Below are 20,046 nucleotides of genomic sequence, written 5' to 3'. Positions count from 1 at the left end.
AACGCCAACCTGATCGGCGTCTTTACTAAAAGACGCCAACACCATTGGCGTCTTTGTTCAGAAGCATATAATAGCAGCAGACAGTCGCGAAAAATTAACCTCACATACCCACTTCGCGATTTTCTCTAGCAGCGGCCAAATCCTTCGCAAATTCGTCCGTGTCTTTGTGATTTCGCCCTCCATTCATCAATCGGTGCTAGTTTTCCCCAAATTCGTCCAATTTATTCGGTTAGTATGCTTATCTTTTACATTATTAGAGTAATTGTTGGATACTTAGCTAGGGTTTGTAATGTGTTGCGATTTGAGTTGAAATATTGTGCATATGGATTATTTGTATGACGGTAGTGTTGATTATTATGTTGGATTGTTTGGGTTAAGTGAATTTGTGTATAAATTTGATTATAAACCAAAATCGTAGGGTTTGATAGCTTAAAAATTGGGCAAATTGATTTGGTTTATGTGGGTTTTGGTTAATGTCTTTTTTTAGTTTGAAATGTTAATTTTGTGTACATTGTTAGGTTGAAATTGAAATTGTTAGGTTGGTTAAACTAAAATTGGGTAAGTTGAATTGGTGGAAAATTGATGTATATTGTTTATTTGAACTGTTAATTTTGTGTAGGTGAATTGTGTTATGATGTTGAAGTTGTGTATTGTGAATTGTTTGATATAGGTGTTCCATTTTGTGATATTGTATTAAATTGTTTGTAATTATTGAATTTGTTTAGGTTTGTTTGTTGTTTAATTTGGAATATGAATGTTGTGTAGGTGATTTATGGCATCTTCTTCAACTTCTCGTCGTCGGCTCTTATGTGGTCCTGAGGACCCCTCCGTATTATATCTGCAGAGACAACACGTCTCTAATAACATATGGGCAGGAGTGCCATCGGAAGACGTACGATGTAGAAGATACGAAGGAATCATATGGGATGTTCCCATAAATCCTCGTGTTTTGGCGGTTATAGATGAGATGGGGTTCGGCGGGATGTTGAGGTGTGGTCAACCGAAAGACATTGACCACCATCTTATCACCGCTTTGATTGAACGTTGGAGGCCAGAGACTCACACGTTTCACTTTCCAGTCGGTGAAGCGACTGTGAGCTTAGAGGACGTGGAGGTCTTATGGGGCCTCAAAACTGACGGTGAGCCTCTGACGGGTTACATCCCCAGTAAGGATGTCAACTATTGGAAGGATGTTTGTTTGGATTTTCTTGGCTTTATTCCAGATGCAGTTGATCTAAAAGAATTGAACTGGAAGCAGACAAGCTTATCAAATCAACTGCGGATTGAGTTGAGTGATGACCACGAGCAATACATGTACAATCAACGTGCTCGTGTGTATTGTCTGCTGTTACTGGGTGGTCTACTGATCCCGAACGCTACCGGTAATAAAATTCCCTTCTTCTACTGAAAAAAATTCCTGTGGGCACAGGTGTCGATGGGGCCGTACCACCGCCTCCGCATCGAGCTGTACGACACGGAGCGGTACAAGGTCGAGGCGGCCAAGCGCATCCAGCAGGTCCTCCCAAACGTGAACCTCGAAACCCTAGTAGACCGCCTCATGAAACGCGACCACCACGTCCGCGCCTGCTACCACCGCCCGGTCAACTTCGGGCGCGAGGCCCTGGCCTGGATAATGGCCCTGGACGCGTGCTTCACCTTCGAGTTCACCCACGCCTGCGGCCTCAAGCACGGGAAGATCCTGAAGAAGGTCCCCTCCGGCCTCTCCCACATCATCGATGCCTCCGGGAAGAAGATGGCCCACAACTCCATCCTCAGAGACATGCTCATGCTGGAAAATCAAATCCCACTGTTCGTCATGAGGACGCTTCTCGAGCTCCATTTCTGTTCAAAAGAGACGGCGGATCAGAACCTGCTCACGATTCTGACGTCGATGAGCATAGATCTGTCGCCTTTCAAGGCGGCCGAGAAGGCAGAGATGGCCGCGGTGAGGGAGTACGCGCACGTGCTCGACTTTCTGTACCACTTCATCGTGCCAGAAGCCGACATGTGTTATTCGAAGAAGGAGAAGGAGAAGAAGAGGAAGAAGAAGGAAGAGGTGACCGAGGCGGAGGCGGAGCCCACAAAACTGTGTAAGCTGGTTTATACAGTATGGGAACTATTATCCAAACTAATATTAGGGTTTATCCGTGTGATCAAATGCATCATCTTCTGGAAACCCTTGAAATTACTGGTGAAGATTCCCTGGGCGATTCTGATGAAAATCCCCATATTCAGAATTCTGAAAGCCCAATTCGAACACGTGAGCGAAAGCCTACACACGGAGAAGGAGGAAGACGAAGAAAGCAACCACGAGAAGCCTCCGCTGATGGAGGAAATCGCGATCCCCTCCGTTACACAGCTAGTGAAGGTCGGGGTGAAGTTCGCAGCGACGAGCGGAGGAATCTCGAGCATCAGATTCGACAAAAAAACCCTAACCCTACACATGCCGGTGATAAAGCTGGACGCGAACTCGGGGGTGGTGCTGAGGAATCTGGTGGCGTACGAGGCTTGTACGGCACCAGGGCCGCTGGTCCTGGCGCGGTACATGGAGATGATGAACGGGATAATCGACACGGACGGGGACGCCAAGTATCTATGCGGGAAGGGGATAATAGTGAATTATATGAAGAGCGAGAAGGAGGTGGCGGAGATGTGGAATGGGATGTGCAACTCGGTGAGATTGACGAAAGTGCCCTTGCTGGATAAAGCCATAGTGGATGTGAATAAGTTTTACAACGGCAAGTGGAGGGTTAGGATGGGGAGGTTCATGAGGGATTATGTGTTCGGGTCGTGGAAGATTCTGACGTTTGTGGCTGCGATAGCGATACTGTTGTTGGTGTGTATTCAGGATTTCTGTGAGATTTATTCATGTAGTAGGATTTTCCCCAGGATTGAAGCTCTAGAGCCCCTCAAGCCCAACCTTGATTAATAGTTTATGTTTATGCATACATGAGATGAAATTTAATTGTACAAATATGCAGCCCGCAGGTTTATGTACGAATATATGTTTATGTCTACTTGAGATTAATTTTAAGTGTACAAATATGCAGCCAGCAAAATTTGTACTGATTTTATGTTACTAGGACACAATAAATGTTCATATTTTGGATCGGTAGCGGGACTTTTATAAATGGAGAAAATGTTAGTAAAATGTGCATCTTACATTTATGGGTTAATAGTTAATTAAATCATGAAGTCTGGTCAAATTCTGATTTATCCCACAAAGTTTAAAGTTGGAATAATAAATCATGAAGTTTCAATTTTTCTCTATTGTGCCATTCATGTACATGTTATCTTTTGATGATATTCAAAAATTAACTTTTTCATTAAAATAAGAAAAGAAAAGATAAAGAAAGATAATTAAAAGAAAAAAATATACTTATTTTCGTAAAACACGTCATTTCGAATATCATTTAAAGATGAAATTTTGCATATAGATGGGATAATTGAGAAAAATTGAAACTTTATGATTTAATATTTCAATTTTAAACTTCGTGAGACGGAGCAGAATTCGACCAAACTGCGTGATTTAATTGGCTATTAACCCTACTTTTATTTATATTAATTTTATAATTAAATATAAGTGAAATATAAAAAATAGTTCAAATGCATTAGTGACTACTAGTAGTAGTAGAGTTATAGAAAATAATTAGACTAGCAGTCTGACAAGGTTTTTTTTTAGTTTTTTGTTTGTATAAACGCCATTGAGATTGGCGTGTTTATAAGTAAAAACGCCATTGAGATTGGCGTGTCTATACTGTAAAACGCCAACATAGTTGGCGTTTTACAATGGCACCGTATTCTGCTCGTATTTTTAACCAAAATACTTAAATTTGAACACGCCAATCGTGATGGCGTCTTTACTAAATAAAACGCCAAGGTCATTGGCGTGTTTAACGTAAAAAACGCCAACCTGATCGGCGTTTTTCGGTTGAACCATATATCTCAGATCTCCCCCAAAATCGCAGACCCTAATCACATTTCCTCCCTCCCCAAAACGCGAAAAACCTTCCCAAAGCTGAAAAATGCGAAAACGCTTGCCTTGGTCGGGTTAACCCGGTGGTGGATTGAAGCGTGTAGATTTCTATTTTCGCTCATTTCTTCCAAATATTAGTACTCGCAATCGGTTAGTATATCTAATTTTTAACTCATTCTTCCAAACATTAGTCTACCAATATTTGATGGATTATTATGATAGTATATATTGTAGTGTAATTTAAATAATTATTTGATGGATTGTTATAGTATTATAAATTGTATTGTAATTAATAGAAATATTTTGACCAATTGTTATGGTATTATATGTTGTAGTATATCTAATTTTTTACCCATATTTGATAGGTTGTTATGATAGTATATATTGTAGTGTACTGTAAAGAAATATTTTTGACCAATATTTGTGTTTGACATTAATGCAGATAGTATGACGTGGTGTGTCCATTTATATTGGGGTGGAAATATAATTCCCGGAACAGTTATTTCATATGATCCTCCTTTTGCAAAAGGATTGATTATGTTGGATGAAAGTATTTCCTACGAAAAGCTTGTGGAAACAATTTGTGAAAGAATGGGGATAAACATATTTGAAAACAAACTTCAAATAGTATGGAAACGTCATATATTCTATGGATCTTCAATCACGTATATAGGTATTTTACTAGAAGAAGTATACATGCCACTAATGTTTAGTGAGAGTATGACTACAGGAGGTCAAATTGAATTGTATGTTGAGTATTCGTCAATTACTCAACAACATAGTCATCATCTCATGAGTAATGATGTTGGTACGTCTACGAGAGGCCGAGAACCATATTTCGCTGCAACACAAGATTTTGATGTTGGTACGTCTACGAGAGGCCAAGAACCATGCTTCGATACAACACAAGATTTTGATATTGGAGGCGTGCATTTAGGGGACAGTGACAACCCAGCTGTGGTTGAGGACATAATTGGTCTTGATAAAGCCGACTTTCTTGATCCACAATCACCTTATGATTCTGAAGATGTCGATCCGGATAGTACAGATTCAGATGGTGCTTCGTCGGATGAGGACCAATTTGTTGCTCCAAGTACATCCATTCCGGTTGGAGAAACAGTGGTTGGCGAAACATCAATTGGAGGAAGAGCAGTACGAGAAAGAGTAGTTCCACAGTTCCCACAGCCTGGTATGAACTATTTTCGCACCTTACCAGGTCCATATGATAGTTTTGATCCAAAAAACTTTGAGTCTGATGATCTCAATGTGCATTATTGGAGTGAAAAAGATCCGAGCAATGTCGGTTTGCATACTAAATTTAAAACCAAATTGGAATTGAAGTCAGCTGTGACTTTTTGGCATTTGGAAAAAATCTGACAATATACAGTTGTTGAAAGTAAAGGAAAGACATGGCATGCAGTTTGTAAGTGGCCACAAGGAAATCCGAAAGATAAGTCCTTACCGCCATGTTTGTGGGAGTGCCGAGCAACATTGAGGAAGCATGATGAACACTGGCAAATTAGAGTGTTTAGCACTGCTCATACTTGCATGGGGGATCGTAATTATAATGGGCACGCTAATCTTTCGTCGGGTATGATAGCGTTGAGTGTTCGACATCAGATAGAAAACGATCCTTGCTACAAGGTAAAAGCAATTGTCGCGGATATTGAAAATAGATTTCATGTGCAAGTTAGTTACAAGAAAGCATGGTATGCTCGGAGGACAGCTATTGAGCTTGTGTATGGTTCGTGGGCGTGGAATTTCAAAGTTTTACCAGGTTATTTGAATGAGTTGCAAAGATAAAATCCTGGCACAATTGTCGAATGGTTACATGATGAAAGATTAAGCAACGGTATGAACAAGGTTTTCAAGTACGTATTTTGGGCTTTTGGTCCAGCTGTGGAGGCTTTTCAACTATGCAAACCAGTTTTAACCGTTGATGGAACTCATCTACGTGGACGATATCGAGGTAAAATTCTTATTGCCGTTGGATTTGATGCTAATAAGAAATGTTTGCCTATTGCATATGCCATTGTTGATGAGGAAACCATACAAAGTTGGAATTGGTTTATGGAACGTATTAGAATTCACGTAGCCAAGCATGAAATATGTGTAATATCTGATAGGCATGTGGGAATCATAGATGCAATGAATTCTCCCATATGGAAAGAAGAACCCAATGTGGGGCATCACAGATTTTGCTTGGTACATGTTAGAAAAAATGTTTTGCAGAATCACAAAGGCATCATGGTAAAAAAACTTGTTTGGAAAATTGGTATTGCTACAAAGAAACGCAAGTTTAAGATCAGACGTCGTTTACTTCGAACCATCAACAACGAGGCTGTGCAGTACCTTGATGCCGTGGAGTTAGAAAAATGGAGTTTGGCGTATGACAAACACAAAAGATGGGGTGAGATGACCACTAATATGGTTGAATCTTACAACAATGTGTTGAGAGGCGCAAGACAACTCCCAATTAAAGCTTGCATTGATCTGATATTTTGGAGGACAATAGAATGGTTTAATGAGCGGTCAATTGCATCAACACAGTGTGCCACACCACTTACCCCGTGGGCCCATGCAAAGGTGTTCAAAAATGATGTAAAAGGTCAATTACATAATGTGAGAGTCCCAAACACAATTGCAGGGCTTTACGTGGTTCGAACAAAGCGTCGAATTGGTGGAAAGGGCGGTAATAAGTGGAAGGTAAAGTACTTGGAGTCGAACTGCAAATGTCAAAAGTGGCAGATGTGGAGGCTTCCATGTTCACATGCAGCGGCAGTTGCGCGGTTTAGAAACGAGCCCATGCTGTCGCTTGTTGATAACGTATACCGCACAAGTGTTTGGGTACACCAGTATTCTACGGTGTTCAATCCAATCAGACACCAAGATTATTGGGCTGTGCCTGAATGGACTTTGCAATGTTCACGAGCCCAGTTAATGCCTAAAAGTCGAGGTCGATATCGTACTACTAGGATTCCTAATCAGATGGATGTCCGTGAAGCTGACCAGCCAAGCGCCCGACGCCGATGTAAACATTGCCGTCAACCAGGGCACGACAGACGCAACTGCCCGAATGCTTCTTCAAGGATGGATACTCAGTTGGTAGATGATGCCGATGACGATTTTATGCCTCCACCTCCATCAAGATCTGCAGTTCGAGGTCGTCATTCTATCAGCCACACTGATGATGCCGATCATGATGTTATGCCTCCACCTCCACCAAGATCTGTAGTTCGAGGTCGGCATTCTGTCAGCCACACTGGTGGTACAGGCGAAGACATCGGTCTCAGTGATATCCCACATTCTCCACCTAGGTCTTCTGTGCGAGACGATTATTTCGGGGTGGATTTAGAGAATGTCGTTGTGCAAGATACTCCTCCGTCTAGACTCTCCACCGCCAGAATCGGGAAGGGTATCCGTAGCTTCTTTACCCGGAGAAGGCGAGACAACTGAATGGGTAACAACTATTTAGCTGAATTGAACATTGTTCTGTTTGTTCTGTTTTACTTATATTTTGGCGGCGTCGTAGTTATTTATTGAATAGAACATTGTTCTGTTTTACTAATATTTTGGCAAGTCATAGTATATGCAAAACGTAAAATTTAATTTTTTAAAAACGCCACTCAAGATGGCGTTTTTAATAAAAACGCCATCTAAGTTGGCGGGTTTGTGTTAAAAACGCCATCTAAGTTGGTGTTTTTATCTAGAAACGCCTATTTCGTTGGCGTGTTTTAAAGACGCCAACGCCGATTGGCGTGTTTGTTCAGAACCTCAACCTCGGTGTGGCAGAAAATTGCAAAAAAATTTTCGGACTTAGACACGCCATCTTGAGTGGCGTGTTTAAAAAAACGCCACTGACGATGGCGTTTTATAGGTAAAACGCCATCGTCGTTGGCGTGTTTTAAAAAACGCCTACTAAGCTTGGCGTGTTTGTTCAGAAACTCAGCCTCGGTGTGGCAGAAAATTGCAAAAAAAATTTCGGACTTAGACACGCCATCTTGAGTGGCGTGTTTAAAAAAACGCCACTGAATATGGCGTTTTATAGGTAAAACGCCATCGTCGTTGGCGTGTTTTAAAAGACGCCTAGTAAGCTTGGCGTGTTTGTTCAGAAGCTCAGCCTTGGCGTGGCAAAAGATTGGAAAAATGTTTCAAGTTAAAAACGCCATCGTGAGTGGCGTGTTTCAAAAAAATGTACCAATCCAACTTATACGAGTTCAAATTATCAACATGCACACGTATAAAAAAGCGGATTTATCAAATTACTAATATACATACGCCAAATGAATGAAAAAACACCAATATCAATACAATATATCAAATTACTTATATAAAGCGTTCAAATCAATGTAAAAACACCAATATAAAAAGTTCGGGCAACGTTCACTCGTCTCGCCTTTTACGCATAAACAGACTACGGATTCCCTTCCCGATGCTGGTCTTAGGGATTCTAGACGAAGGAGTATCTTCAACGACGGCATTCTCTAAATCAATGTCGTCTCTCGCAGAAGACCGAGGTGGAGATTGTTGATCGCTGAGACCGAAATCTTCTCCTGTACCACCCGTGTGGCTGACTGAGTGACGACCCCGCACGGCAGATCTTGGTGGAGGTGGAGCCACAAAATCGTCATCAGAATCATCAACCAACTGAGTATCCATCCTTGATGATGACGACTCTCCACCAACTTTCTTCTTTCCACGCCGCTTCGCTTTTTGCCGCACGGGCATGTCAGGGTCCAGCTCAGAGCGCTGTGAAGGACGGTGGTCCATCGTCTCAGCTTCCCCACATATCTGGAGGCCATCTTCAACCATTCTCGAAATGGTGAATAAATCCGGCCGTCCTGACATGTCTTGCTCCCTAAGAAAGTGGCGTATTTTGTGAAGGGTCTCCACCTACAATTTTCAGTGTTAATTACATTTCATCTTATGAAATTAAACAAAGAAAAGTTGTTGAAATCTACCGCGTAGTGATGAGAGGCCGCCGTTTCATGGAAGCCCTCATGAGAATGCACCCCAGGTTTTGTTAGGTACACCACGGTTATCCGGCGAAACCAATCCATGTACTCATCAGTAGCAACAGGCACCATTGAGTACTCCAAATCAACATACACCGTGTCGTGCCTATTATGCCAATCTTGTATATGATTGGCGTGCCACTGAACCCAGTTCCGACCTGCTTTGCCACGTCGATCCTGTTTCGTAAAATCAGATCCGTGGAACCGGTCGACAATCGGGATATAAGGTTGGACAATCCCAAATTGTCGCAACACCCGCTGTGGCATGTGTGGCTCAACCATATTCCAGCAGATTAGTGTTGTCATCGACGTCCATATAGGACGACCGGCAACACAAACATCTGGCAGATTTCGCGATTCATACGGCCTCCAAATAAACTAGATATGAAACTTATTTAGTCAAAACAAGTTCAATCAAAACAACACACTAGCAACAATTTAGTTTACGTAAATTACCTGATTGGCATGCATTGTTGAGAACTGATCTCTAAAAGTTTCAATGCAATGCCCCGGTGCTTTTACATAAGAGGCCCGACCAGTCCATCTACAAAAATTAAATTATGAGCGAACAACACAAAAATCAATAAAAATTATGCTTAAAAGAGTAATTAGTGGACAACTTACGCGACTGCACATGGTAAGTAGTCTACGGGCGCGGGGTTCAGCATCTGCGGTCTAATAATTGGGATTCTTTCCCAAGCCCACAGCTGTAACAATGTAAGAGCTCCCCCGACATCGGTCCTCTTACCAAGTGCAGCTTCACATAGATTGTGGTACAAGCAGGCAAGAGTCGCACCTCCCCAGCTATAGCTAGCACATTGTTCTATATCCATGAAAAACTGAAGGTAGAAGAAGGGAATTTTATTACCGGTAGCGTTCGGGATCAGTAGACCACCCAGTAACAGCAGACAATACACACGAGCACGTTGATTGTACATGTATTGCTCGTGGTCATCACTCAACTCAATCCGCAGTTGATTTGATAAGCTTGTCTGCTTCCAGTTCAATTCTTTTAGATCAATCCAAGAAAATCCAAACAAACATCCTTCCAATAGTTGACATCCTTACTGGGGATGTAACCCGTCAGATGCTCACCGTCAGTTTTGAGGCCCCATAAGACCTCCACGTCCTCTAAGCTCACAGTCGCTTCACCCACTGGAAAGTGAAACGTGTGAGTCTCTGGCCTCCAACGTTCAATCAAAGCGGTGATAAGATGGTGGTCAATGTCTTTCGGTTGACCACACCTCAACATCCCGCCGAACCCCATCTCATCTATAACCGCCAAAACACGAGGATTTATGGGAACATCCCATATGATTCCTTCGTATCTTCTACACCGTACGTCTTCCGATGGCACTCCTGCCCATATGTTATTAGAGACGTGTTGTCTCTGCAGATATAATACGGAGGGGTCCTCAGGACCACATAAGAGCCGACGACGAGAAGTTGAAGAAGATGCCATAAATCACCTACACAACATTCATATTCCAAATTAAACAACAAACAAACCTAAACAAATTCAATAATTACAAACAATTTAATACAATATCACAAAATGGAACACCTATATCAAACAATTCACAATACACAACTTCAACATCATAACACAATTCACCTACACATCATAACACAATTCACCTACACAAAAGTAACAGTTCAAATAAACAATATACATCAATTTTCCACCAATTCAACTTACCCAATTTTAGTTTAACCAACCTAACAATTTCAATTTCAACCTAACAATGTACACAAAATTAACATTTCAAACTAAAAAAAGACATTAACCAAAACCCACATAAACCAAATCAATTTGCCCAATTTTTAAGCTATCAAACCCTACGATTTTGGTTTATAATCAAATTTATACACAAATTCACTTAACCCAAACAATCCAACATAATAATCAACACTACCGTCATACAAATAATCCATATGCACAATATTTCAACTCAAATCGCAACACATTACAAACCATAGCTAAGTATCCAACAATTACTCTAATAATGTAAAAGATAAGCATACTAACCGAATAAATTGGACGAATTTGGGGAAAACTAGCACCGATTGATGAATGGAGGGCGAAATCACAAAGACACGGACGAATTTGCGAAGGATTTGGCCGCTGCTAGAGAAAATCGCGAAGTGGGTATGTGAGGTTATTTTTCGCGACTGTCTGCTGCTATTATATGCTTCTGAACAAAGACGCCAATGGTGTTGGCGTCTTTTAGTAAAGACGCCGATCAGGTTGGCGTTTTTAACGTTAAACACGCCAATGAACTTGGCGTTTTATTTAGTCAAGACGCCATCACGATTGGCGTGTTCAAATTTAAGTATTTTGGTTAAAAATACGAGCAGAATACGGTGCCATTGTAAAACGCCAACTATGTTGGCGTTTTACAGTATAGACACGCCAATCTCAATGGCGTTTTTACTTATAAACACGCCAACTTCATCGGCGTTTTTCCCATAAATGGAATTGATAACAAAATGGGTACATTTGCGTTATTTTAAAGGCCAAGTGGCCTATATATCTTAAGGTTTTGCACTATAGTGATGGTTCATTCCTTGTATTGTTTTCTTTTGTTATAAAAATATAAAATAAAGGAACATTGCATACATTCAGAGAGTTACTGCAAACATTTTTTTTTTTGGAGAAGGCTTTAGCTGTTTGGTTATGCAGTGTTAAATTTGATTTTCCCCTTCATGTTTAATCAAGAGTCTTCCTGTTTATATTTTGTTTCTTCAGCAGGGTATTGGTGCTATTACCCCCCTTTTTTAATATTATATGTGCATCTTTTGCAGGGTAATGCTGAGAGGCAAGTGCTTGTCAAAGATTATGAAGTTGGTAAAACTGTTGCCTTTGATCAGAGGATACCAAACCTTAAGGAGGTTTACACATCGGATGGGTACAAAATGTAAGCTAATCTGGAACCCCTGCACATCCAAATAACAAGAGTCTTCTCTTGCCTTTTTTTATACCATTTCTTTGTAGGAATGCATCACACTAATTCATCTTCTGCTGCAAAATTTAATTGATCTTGTTTCAATAGAAAATCAATGGGATGTTTAGTATTGATATTATGCTGTTTGGTACAGCCTGTGAAATACTCCCTCCGTCCATGATTAAATGTCCCATATTTGACCGGCACGGGTTTTAAGAAATTGTTTAACTTTATGTAGTAGTAAAGTGGGTAGAAAAGTTAGTGGAAGGTGGGGCCTACTTTTATATATTAGTTTTATAATAAAGTGTGAGTGAAATGAGTGAAATGTAGGGTCCACTTACCAAATTTAGTAAAAGTGAAATGAGACATTTATTGGCGGACGGACGAAAAAGAAAAAATGAGACATTTAATGGCGGACGGAGGGAGTAATAGTGAGTAAGTTGGCAGATTTTTTTGAAATTTTGATGTACTACTTGTGAAGCTAATATTAGTAACCTACTAAGTCGACAAAAGAAGAGAGTAAGTTGGAATTTTGATGGACTAATTATTTTATGAGTTTTTAACTTCTTAAGGATAAAGTAAGTGCATTCATATTACAAGTATATTGATCTAAATGCATTCATATTACAAGTATATTAACTTCTTAACGGATTGGTGCATGAAATGGATCGAGATCGAAGTAAATAAACGCTAAGGTGATTTTTACACGAAATAAACGTGTGCATGGATGCATACACACGTGGATCGTTTGTTGAGATTTTTGAATCAGCACATGGCGTATGATAGGTAGTTAATCCAAGTAGTTAGGCTGTTTGTTGGGTACTACTCTGTTATATAAGCTGAGCTACTTCCATTGTAAACACATCTTTGATACTTTAATGCAAAATTCCTCTGTTTCTACTCTATCTTCTTCCCCGCGTCAGTCCATTTGTGTAGGTGCAATTCCGGTCGCCGTTCTCAGTCCCGGCGACCCCAATTCTGCACCAAGTGGTATCAGCTTTATCGATCCTGTTCCTGTGATGGTCGAAACACGCTCCGGCGACATGCGTCGGTTGGAGGAGATGCTAGAGGCAGCTATGGCGGATCTCTCCAATCGGATGGCTGAATCTGATAGGCGACGTGTAGAGCTCGATAAGATCCGTGACACCTCTGATGGATCTCGCGATCTAGCGATGAAGGAACTTCGCGAAAGTCTCTTGGCTCTGCAACTCCAACAAAACGAGTTCCTCACTCGCTTCGCGCCTCACACGCATGACATGGCTGGGCATTTTGCTGGTGGAGCTTCACACGGTCAATTTGGTGGAGGACCGCACCACCGCCAGCAATACTTCGCTACGCGCCAATCCAAAGTAGGATTCCCGATCTTCGCCGGAGAGGACTTAGCCGGGTGGATCCTGCGTTGCGATCATTTCTTCGCGGTTGATTTGACCCCTGAGGACTCTAAAGTCCGTCTGGCCGTGATTAATTTCGAAGGAAGAGCTCTTCAATGGTTCCAGAATTTGGCTAAATACCAGGATCGGGCTATGTCGACGCCTTGGCCGATGTTTTTACAGGCGCTTGAATCTCGATTTGGGGAGCAACTCTTGGGAGACCCAATGACTGAACTCCTTGCGCTCAAACAAACAGGTTCATTCGCTGACTATCATGATCGTTTTGAACTGCTATTGGGCCGTGTTTCTCTCTCTGAATCCTATGCAATTAGTCACTTCATTAATGGATTGAAACCAACTGTTCAACGAGCGGTACGCATGTTTATGCCTCAAACTCTAGTGCATGCATATGCTTTAGCTCGATTACAGGACATGTATGTACCATTGAAAGAGAATGTCACTTCTACTACTCGTCGGTTCACTTCCTCTGATATTCGCTCTCAAAACACTTCCACACCCCTGCTTCCTACACCTACTATTCCAGCTTTTAAATCTAGACGTTTACTGACTGAGGAGGAGATGGCTGATAAACGTGCTAAGGGTCTTTGTTATGGATGTGATGAGAAATTTGAGCGAGGACATCGTTGTGTTCGGAAGCAACTTTATCTACTTGAAATTGATGATAGTCTACACACTGTGGAAATAGCTTCTGATTCTTTGTGTGATGATAGTGGTGAGGATGAGAACCCTCTGATTTCTATACATGCTATTAATGGCTCTTCCTCAAAGCATTTTAGGACCATGAGAGTCACTGGTCGTGTGGGGAAAAAGGCTCTCCATATACTCATCGATTCAGGAAGCACACATAACTTCCTTGATTTACATTTAGCTAAAAAGCTAGGCCTTACCCTCACGGCTGTAACTCCTGTCTCTGTCGATGTAGCAGATGGAAACCGACTGGAATGTAACTCTATGTGTAAAGGGTTGCAATGGTTTTTGCGAGGTACTGCTTTCTTGACTGATGTGCTTCTTTTGCCTTTGGGAAACTGTGATATGGTGCTTGGTATCCAATGGTTAGAGACACTGGGTGAAATTCAATGGAATTTTAAAAACTTAACTATGGACTTTACCCTGAATGGAAAGAGACACCTTTTGCGTGGGAGCTATAATGACCACACTGTGCAGGCTGTATCTGAGAGGGAGATGAGTAAGCTTCTGTCTCATAATGATGGTATTCAATTATGCTGTATACAAATGAATGAGGAGGGCCACTCTGACCTTTTCACGATGAAAAGTGACTCTACAGTAGAACTTCATCACTCTCCCCAGATTCAATCATTATTGGAAGAGCACAGCTCTGTTTTTGCTGAACCATCTACACTTCCTCCCATGAGATCCCACAATCATAAGATCACTCTTCTTCCTGAGGCTGCTCCTGTTTCTTCTCGGCCCTATAGACATTCTGCATTGCAGAAGAATATCATTGAGAAGCAAGTTTCTGAGCTTCTACAACAAGGTTTTATCCGGCCCAGCTCTAGTCCTTTTTCTTCTCCAGTGGTATTAGTTAAAAAGAAAGATGGCACATGGAGGATGTGTGTGGATTATAGGAGATTGAATAAGCTTACTATTAAAGATAAATACCCAATCCCTCTTATTGATGAATTGCTGGAGGAATTGAGAGGTGCTTCTATTTTCTCTAAAATTGATCTTAGAGCTGGTTATCATCAAATTCGTATGGAAGTACAGGATATCCATAAAACAGCCTTTAGAACTCACGATGGCCACTATGAGTTTGCGGTTATGCCATTTGGCCTCACCAATGCTCCTGCCACTTTTCAGAGCTTGATGAATGATGTTTTCAGGCCGTTTTTGAGAAGGTTTGTACTGGTATTTTTTGATGATATATTGGTCTACAGTAGGGACACAGAGACTCACTTGAACCATCTCAGATTGGTTTTTCAAAAGCTCAAGGATCACTCCCTTTTTGCTAAAGCTAGCAAGTGTGACTTTGCTAAGGATCAGGTTGAATACTTGGGTCATATTATATCTGCTTATGGCGTCTCCACTGATCCTAAAAAGGTTAAGGCAATGCAAGATTGGCCTACACCTTTGGATGTCTCTAAGCTGAGGGGTTTTCTAGGTCTTACTGGATACTACAGGAAATTTATTAGGAATTATGGCATTATTGGTAAACCCCTCACTGACCTTCTCAAGAAAGATGCATTTCATTGGGATGATGCAGCTGAGAAAGCTTTTCTGGAGCTCAAGCAGGCTATGATTTCCCCTCCAGTTTTAGCCTTGCCTGATTTTTCCTTGCCCTTTGTAATTGAAACTGATGCTTCGAGTTATGGTATTGGTGCTGTATTGATGCAACTTGGTCATCCTATTGCCTTCATTAGCAAGGCTCTTTCTCCAAAAAAACAAATGTCTATCTGTGTATGATAAGGAGCTTCTTGCTATTGTGTTTGCTGTTACTTATTGGAGTCATTATCTGAGTTCTAAACCTTTTGAGGTTAGAACTGATCACAAGACCCTGAGCCACCTGATGAAGCAAAAACTCACCACCCCGGGGCAACTGAATTGGCTCTCCAAGTTGATGGCATTTGATTTTGAGATTACTTACAAAAAAGGAGTGGAGAACAGTGCTGCTGATGCTCTCTCTAGAGTCCATTCATCAGAAATATTTTGCATGGCTATCACTACGGTTTCTGATGATTTATACCCCCTCATTCAATCTACTTGGGACTCAGATCCTGCATTAAAGATGGTGATAACTGACTTACAGCAGAACCCGTCCTTGCCTTCCAAATACTCTTGGTTAGGGGGCCAACTGAGAAGGAAAGGCAGATTGGTGGTTGGCAATGACTCAGCTTTACGTCTAAGAATCATCCATTTATTCCACCATTCGAGTAGTGGGGGTCATTCTGGGGTGCTTGCTACTTCTAAGAGACTCTCTTCTCTTTTCTATTGGCCAAATATGGAGAAACAAATCCGGAACTTCATTCGGGAGTGTGATATCTGTCAACGTTATAAATATGACAATAGTGCCTCCCCGGGATTACTTCAGCCTCTGCCTATACCCGAGGCTGCTTGGTCACAAGTAAGCCTAGATTTTATTGAAGGACTCCCTTTGTCTCAAGGGAAATCCACCATCCTGGTTGTGGTCGACAGACTTACCAAATATGCTCACTTCATGAGCCTTACTCATCCTTACTCTGCTCTTACCGTGGCTCAGGCATTCCTTGATCACGTTTATAAGCTCCATGGCCTTCCTACCATCCTTCTCAGCGATAGGGACAAGGTTTTCCTCAGTAAGTTTTGGTCCGATTTCTTTAAACTCCAAGGAGTTGAGCTCCACTTATCCACGGCCTATCATCCTCAAACCGATGGTCAAACCGAGGTGGTGAATCGTTGCTTGGAAACATATCTCCGTTGTATGTGCGGGGATCAGCCTGCTCTCTGGTGTAAATGGCTGAGCTTGGCCGAATATTGGTACAATACTTCATTCCACTCGGCCATTGGAACTACTCCTTTTGAGGCTTTATATGGCTACCCTCCTCCTATTCATATTCCTTATTTTCGTGGGGACTCGGCTGTTCATGATGTTAATGAAAGTCTTCTTGCCCGTGAGGCTATGATGGATGTACTTAAGTTCCACTTAGGCCGAGCACAGCGTCGTATGAAGCAACAACACGACAAACATCGTTCGGATCGCCGTTTTACTATCGGTGATTGGGTTTATCTCAAGCTCCAACCTTATCGTCAAAACACACTACGTGATCGCCAATTCCACAAGCTCAGTCCTCGATTCTTTGGGCCCTTTAAGATCATTGATAAGTTTGGAGAGGTTGCTTACAAAATTGCTCTGCCCCCGGGTGCTAAAATTCATCCCGTATTTCACGTGTCTCAACTTAAGAGGATGGTTGGTCCACTCTCTCAGCTTCACGGCACTCTGCCTTTCCCTGGAAATTCCACATTCATGGAACCGGTACAAATCTTAAATCGCCGCTTGGTTAAGAGGGGAAATCAACCGGCGACGCAGGTTTTGATTCATTGGTCGAATTCGTTCCCGGAGGATGCTACGTGGGAGTTTCTTCATGACATCAAGGAACGTTTCCCTCTTTTCCAACCTTGAGGGCAAGGTTACTTGAGGGGGGGACGTTTGGTGCATGAAATGGATCGAGATCGAAGTAAATAAACGCTAAGGTGATTTTTACACGAAATAAACGTGTGCATGGATGCATACACACGTGGATCGTTTGTTGAGATTTTTGAATCAGCACATGGCGTATGATAGGTAGTTAATCCAAGTAGTTAGGCTGTTTGTTGGGTACTACTCTGTTATATAAGCTGAGCTACTTCCATTGTAAACACATCTTTGATACTTTAATGCAAAATTCCTCTGTTTCTACTCTATCTTCTTCCCCGCGTCAGTCCATTTGTGTAGGTGCAATTCCGGTCGCCGTTCTCAGTCCCGGCGACCCCAATTCTGCACCACGGATCTCCGAAACACGTTAGGCAATATGAAGGTAACCAACCCCTCATACCCTCCAACTTTGGAGTCAGTAATAGTCTCTAAAATATTGCATTAATTGCAGTCTCAGTATTAGCGATAGAACTGTAACATTAAAAGCCTGTAGATAATTCTTGCTTATCATTAAATCTTAATTGCAAATTCATGATGTCATGTAACACCAAAGCAATTGTAAGTTTTCCGGACTTAAACTGCCATTATGTAGGTCCAACTAGCAAAGCTGCTAGTGTAATCTAACAAAATTAAAGATTAATCTTCTACACTGAAACATACTCCCTCCGTCCCAAAAAAATAGGCTAGTATTTCCATTTTAGGCCGCCCTCCAAATTAGACGAAGTCTAAATAAGAAAAGTTTTGAACTGTTAATAACATGGGCCCCACAATCCACTAACACCACTACCACTACCACTACCTTTCTCTCTTACCTTTTCTTATCTCTCTCTTACTTTACCAATTACACATTAAAACCCGTGCCTTATACAACTTTGTCAATTTTTGGGAGACGGAGAGAGTATGTTTTAAGGTAGGCTTCCTCGGGCCATAAAAATAACATGATTCATTTACTAAGACTAACATGCGTATAATATCAATAATATAGTTAACACTATATAAGAGCTCTTAACTTGCTCTTAACTTACTAAACTCTCTCTTATGCTGAATGCTAGAGGATTATTATTATTTCATTAAGACATAATAGTTTGCTGATGGGAATAGATATTCCATGTAAGGAGCTAAATGATATTGTTTGAATCAATTGGTAAAAGAACCTTAACAAAGCTTCACATTAAATCAAGACGTGATCGTTTTGTAATAAAAGACTATACTCCCTCTGTTCCAACTAAGTTGAGTCACTTTTTTTTTGCACTCGTTTTGAAAAAATCGTACTCCCTCCGTACCATAATAGATGTCACACTTTCCTTTTTAGTTTGTCCCACAAAAATGTCATATTTCCTTTTTTGAAAAAAGTTCTCTCACATTAATATAAATATACTATTTTATCCCTCCACCTAACACACAAAACAACATCTCTTAAAATCCCGTGCCATTCCCCAAGTGTGCCATCTATTATGGGACAGAGGGAGTAATAAATAGTTAAAGCGGATATATAGTAAAGTAAAAAAAGGAATAATGTAGATAAGACTCAACTTAGTTGGGACAGAGGGAGTACTATATAACAAGGCATTCTTAAAAGAAATTCAAGTAAAAAATTAAATGAAATTAGGATAAATACATATAGTCATATTGCTTATGGTATTCAATTTATGAATTATGCTAAAATTGTTCGTACATTTTTTTGTATTTTCTGAAGTGTTGCTTCGTTATGCTGATTCATAGTTGGTCTAAATTCTTGCAGAGAAGGCGCATGGATCTGGAGCGGCATTGTAGGTCAAAAGAATTAGACCTGAAAGATGTGAAGAAACTGCTTTCCTCAGAAGCTAATGGAGCAGATGATTCTAATCTGGACGACATTCGTCAAGAGATATCTGTGCGTCTTTTTAATAATTCCACCTTAATCCTTGGCCTACTTTCTAGAGCTAATTAAATAGTGTAGCTAGAGAGATCTGGTCTGTATATTGGGCATCTTATATAGTTATCTATTCATGTTTTCTGACTTGGAATTTATGTGCAGAAACTGCAAGATGAAATACAAGAAAAAAAAAAGCTTTACTAGCAAAAGTTCATAATAGGGTGAAAGAAGCCGGAACTAAAGCTAATGAACTTAAAATGTCACTGGAGAATCTTTGTGGTATCCTCTTTCTGTATCAATTAGTTATGTTGAGTCTTATTGGTTTCTTTATTCCTTACTTTAGCATTTATAATGTAGATTCGGCAAAGACAGAAATTGAGGCATTAGCAGAAGCAGAGAATGAATTAATGATGATTGAGAGAGATCTAAAAGAAGCAGAAAAGGTCCATTTCTTTGCCTTCTTACTTATTCTCACTGTTTCCCTTCTTTTTGCTACAAGTTCTTTGACGTTTACCTATATGATTCTTGTTCAGGATAAAAAGCATTATGAAGGAGTTATGCAAACAAAAGTCCTTGCTGACCTAAAAAATGCTGAGGCAGGGTATCGGGAGCTTGAGCACAGCTGTCAGGTGCTATGGAAAGAGATGGATTACATTTTGTGTTTGTAGTTGATATGGTGGTGTCTTTAGTAGATATTTTAAGTTTCTTCAAGTGCTAATATATTTTTACTTTTCTAAT

The 20,046-nt window shown here is 40.9% G+C and overlaps 1 protein-coding gene and 1 long non-coding RNA gene across 2 annotated transcripts in view; both read left to right on the top strand.

The window, feature by feature from the left end:
* Nucleotides 1–20,046, top strand: part of LOC121779716 (structural maintenance of chromosomes protein 6B-like) — a 36,843-nt gene that overhangs the window by 12,324 nt on the left and 4,473 nt on the right. The gene's annotated exons all lie outside the window — the stretch shown is intronic.
* LOC121779717 lies at nt 19,473–19,752 on the top strand. The gene is made up of 2 exons (XR_006045891.1): nt 19,473–19,587; nt 19,666–19,752. It is a non-coding gene; the product is annotated as an uncharacterized LOC121779717 (long non-coding RNA).

The sequence above is a fragment of the Salvia splendens genome, chromosome 19, assembly GCF_004379255.2.
Source record: "Salvia splendens isolate huo1 chromosome 19, SspV2, whole genome shotgun sequence".
Lineage (NCBI taxonomy): Eukaryota > Viridiplantae > Streptophyta > Magnoliopsida > Lamiales > Lamiaceae > Salvia > Salvia splendens.
Note: the sequence above shows the minus strand (reverse complement) of the source record. Positions and strands in the feature narration are given on the sequence as shown.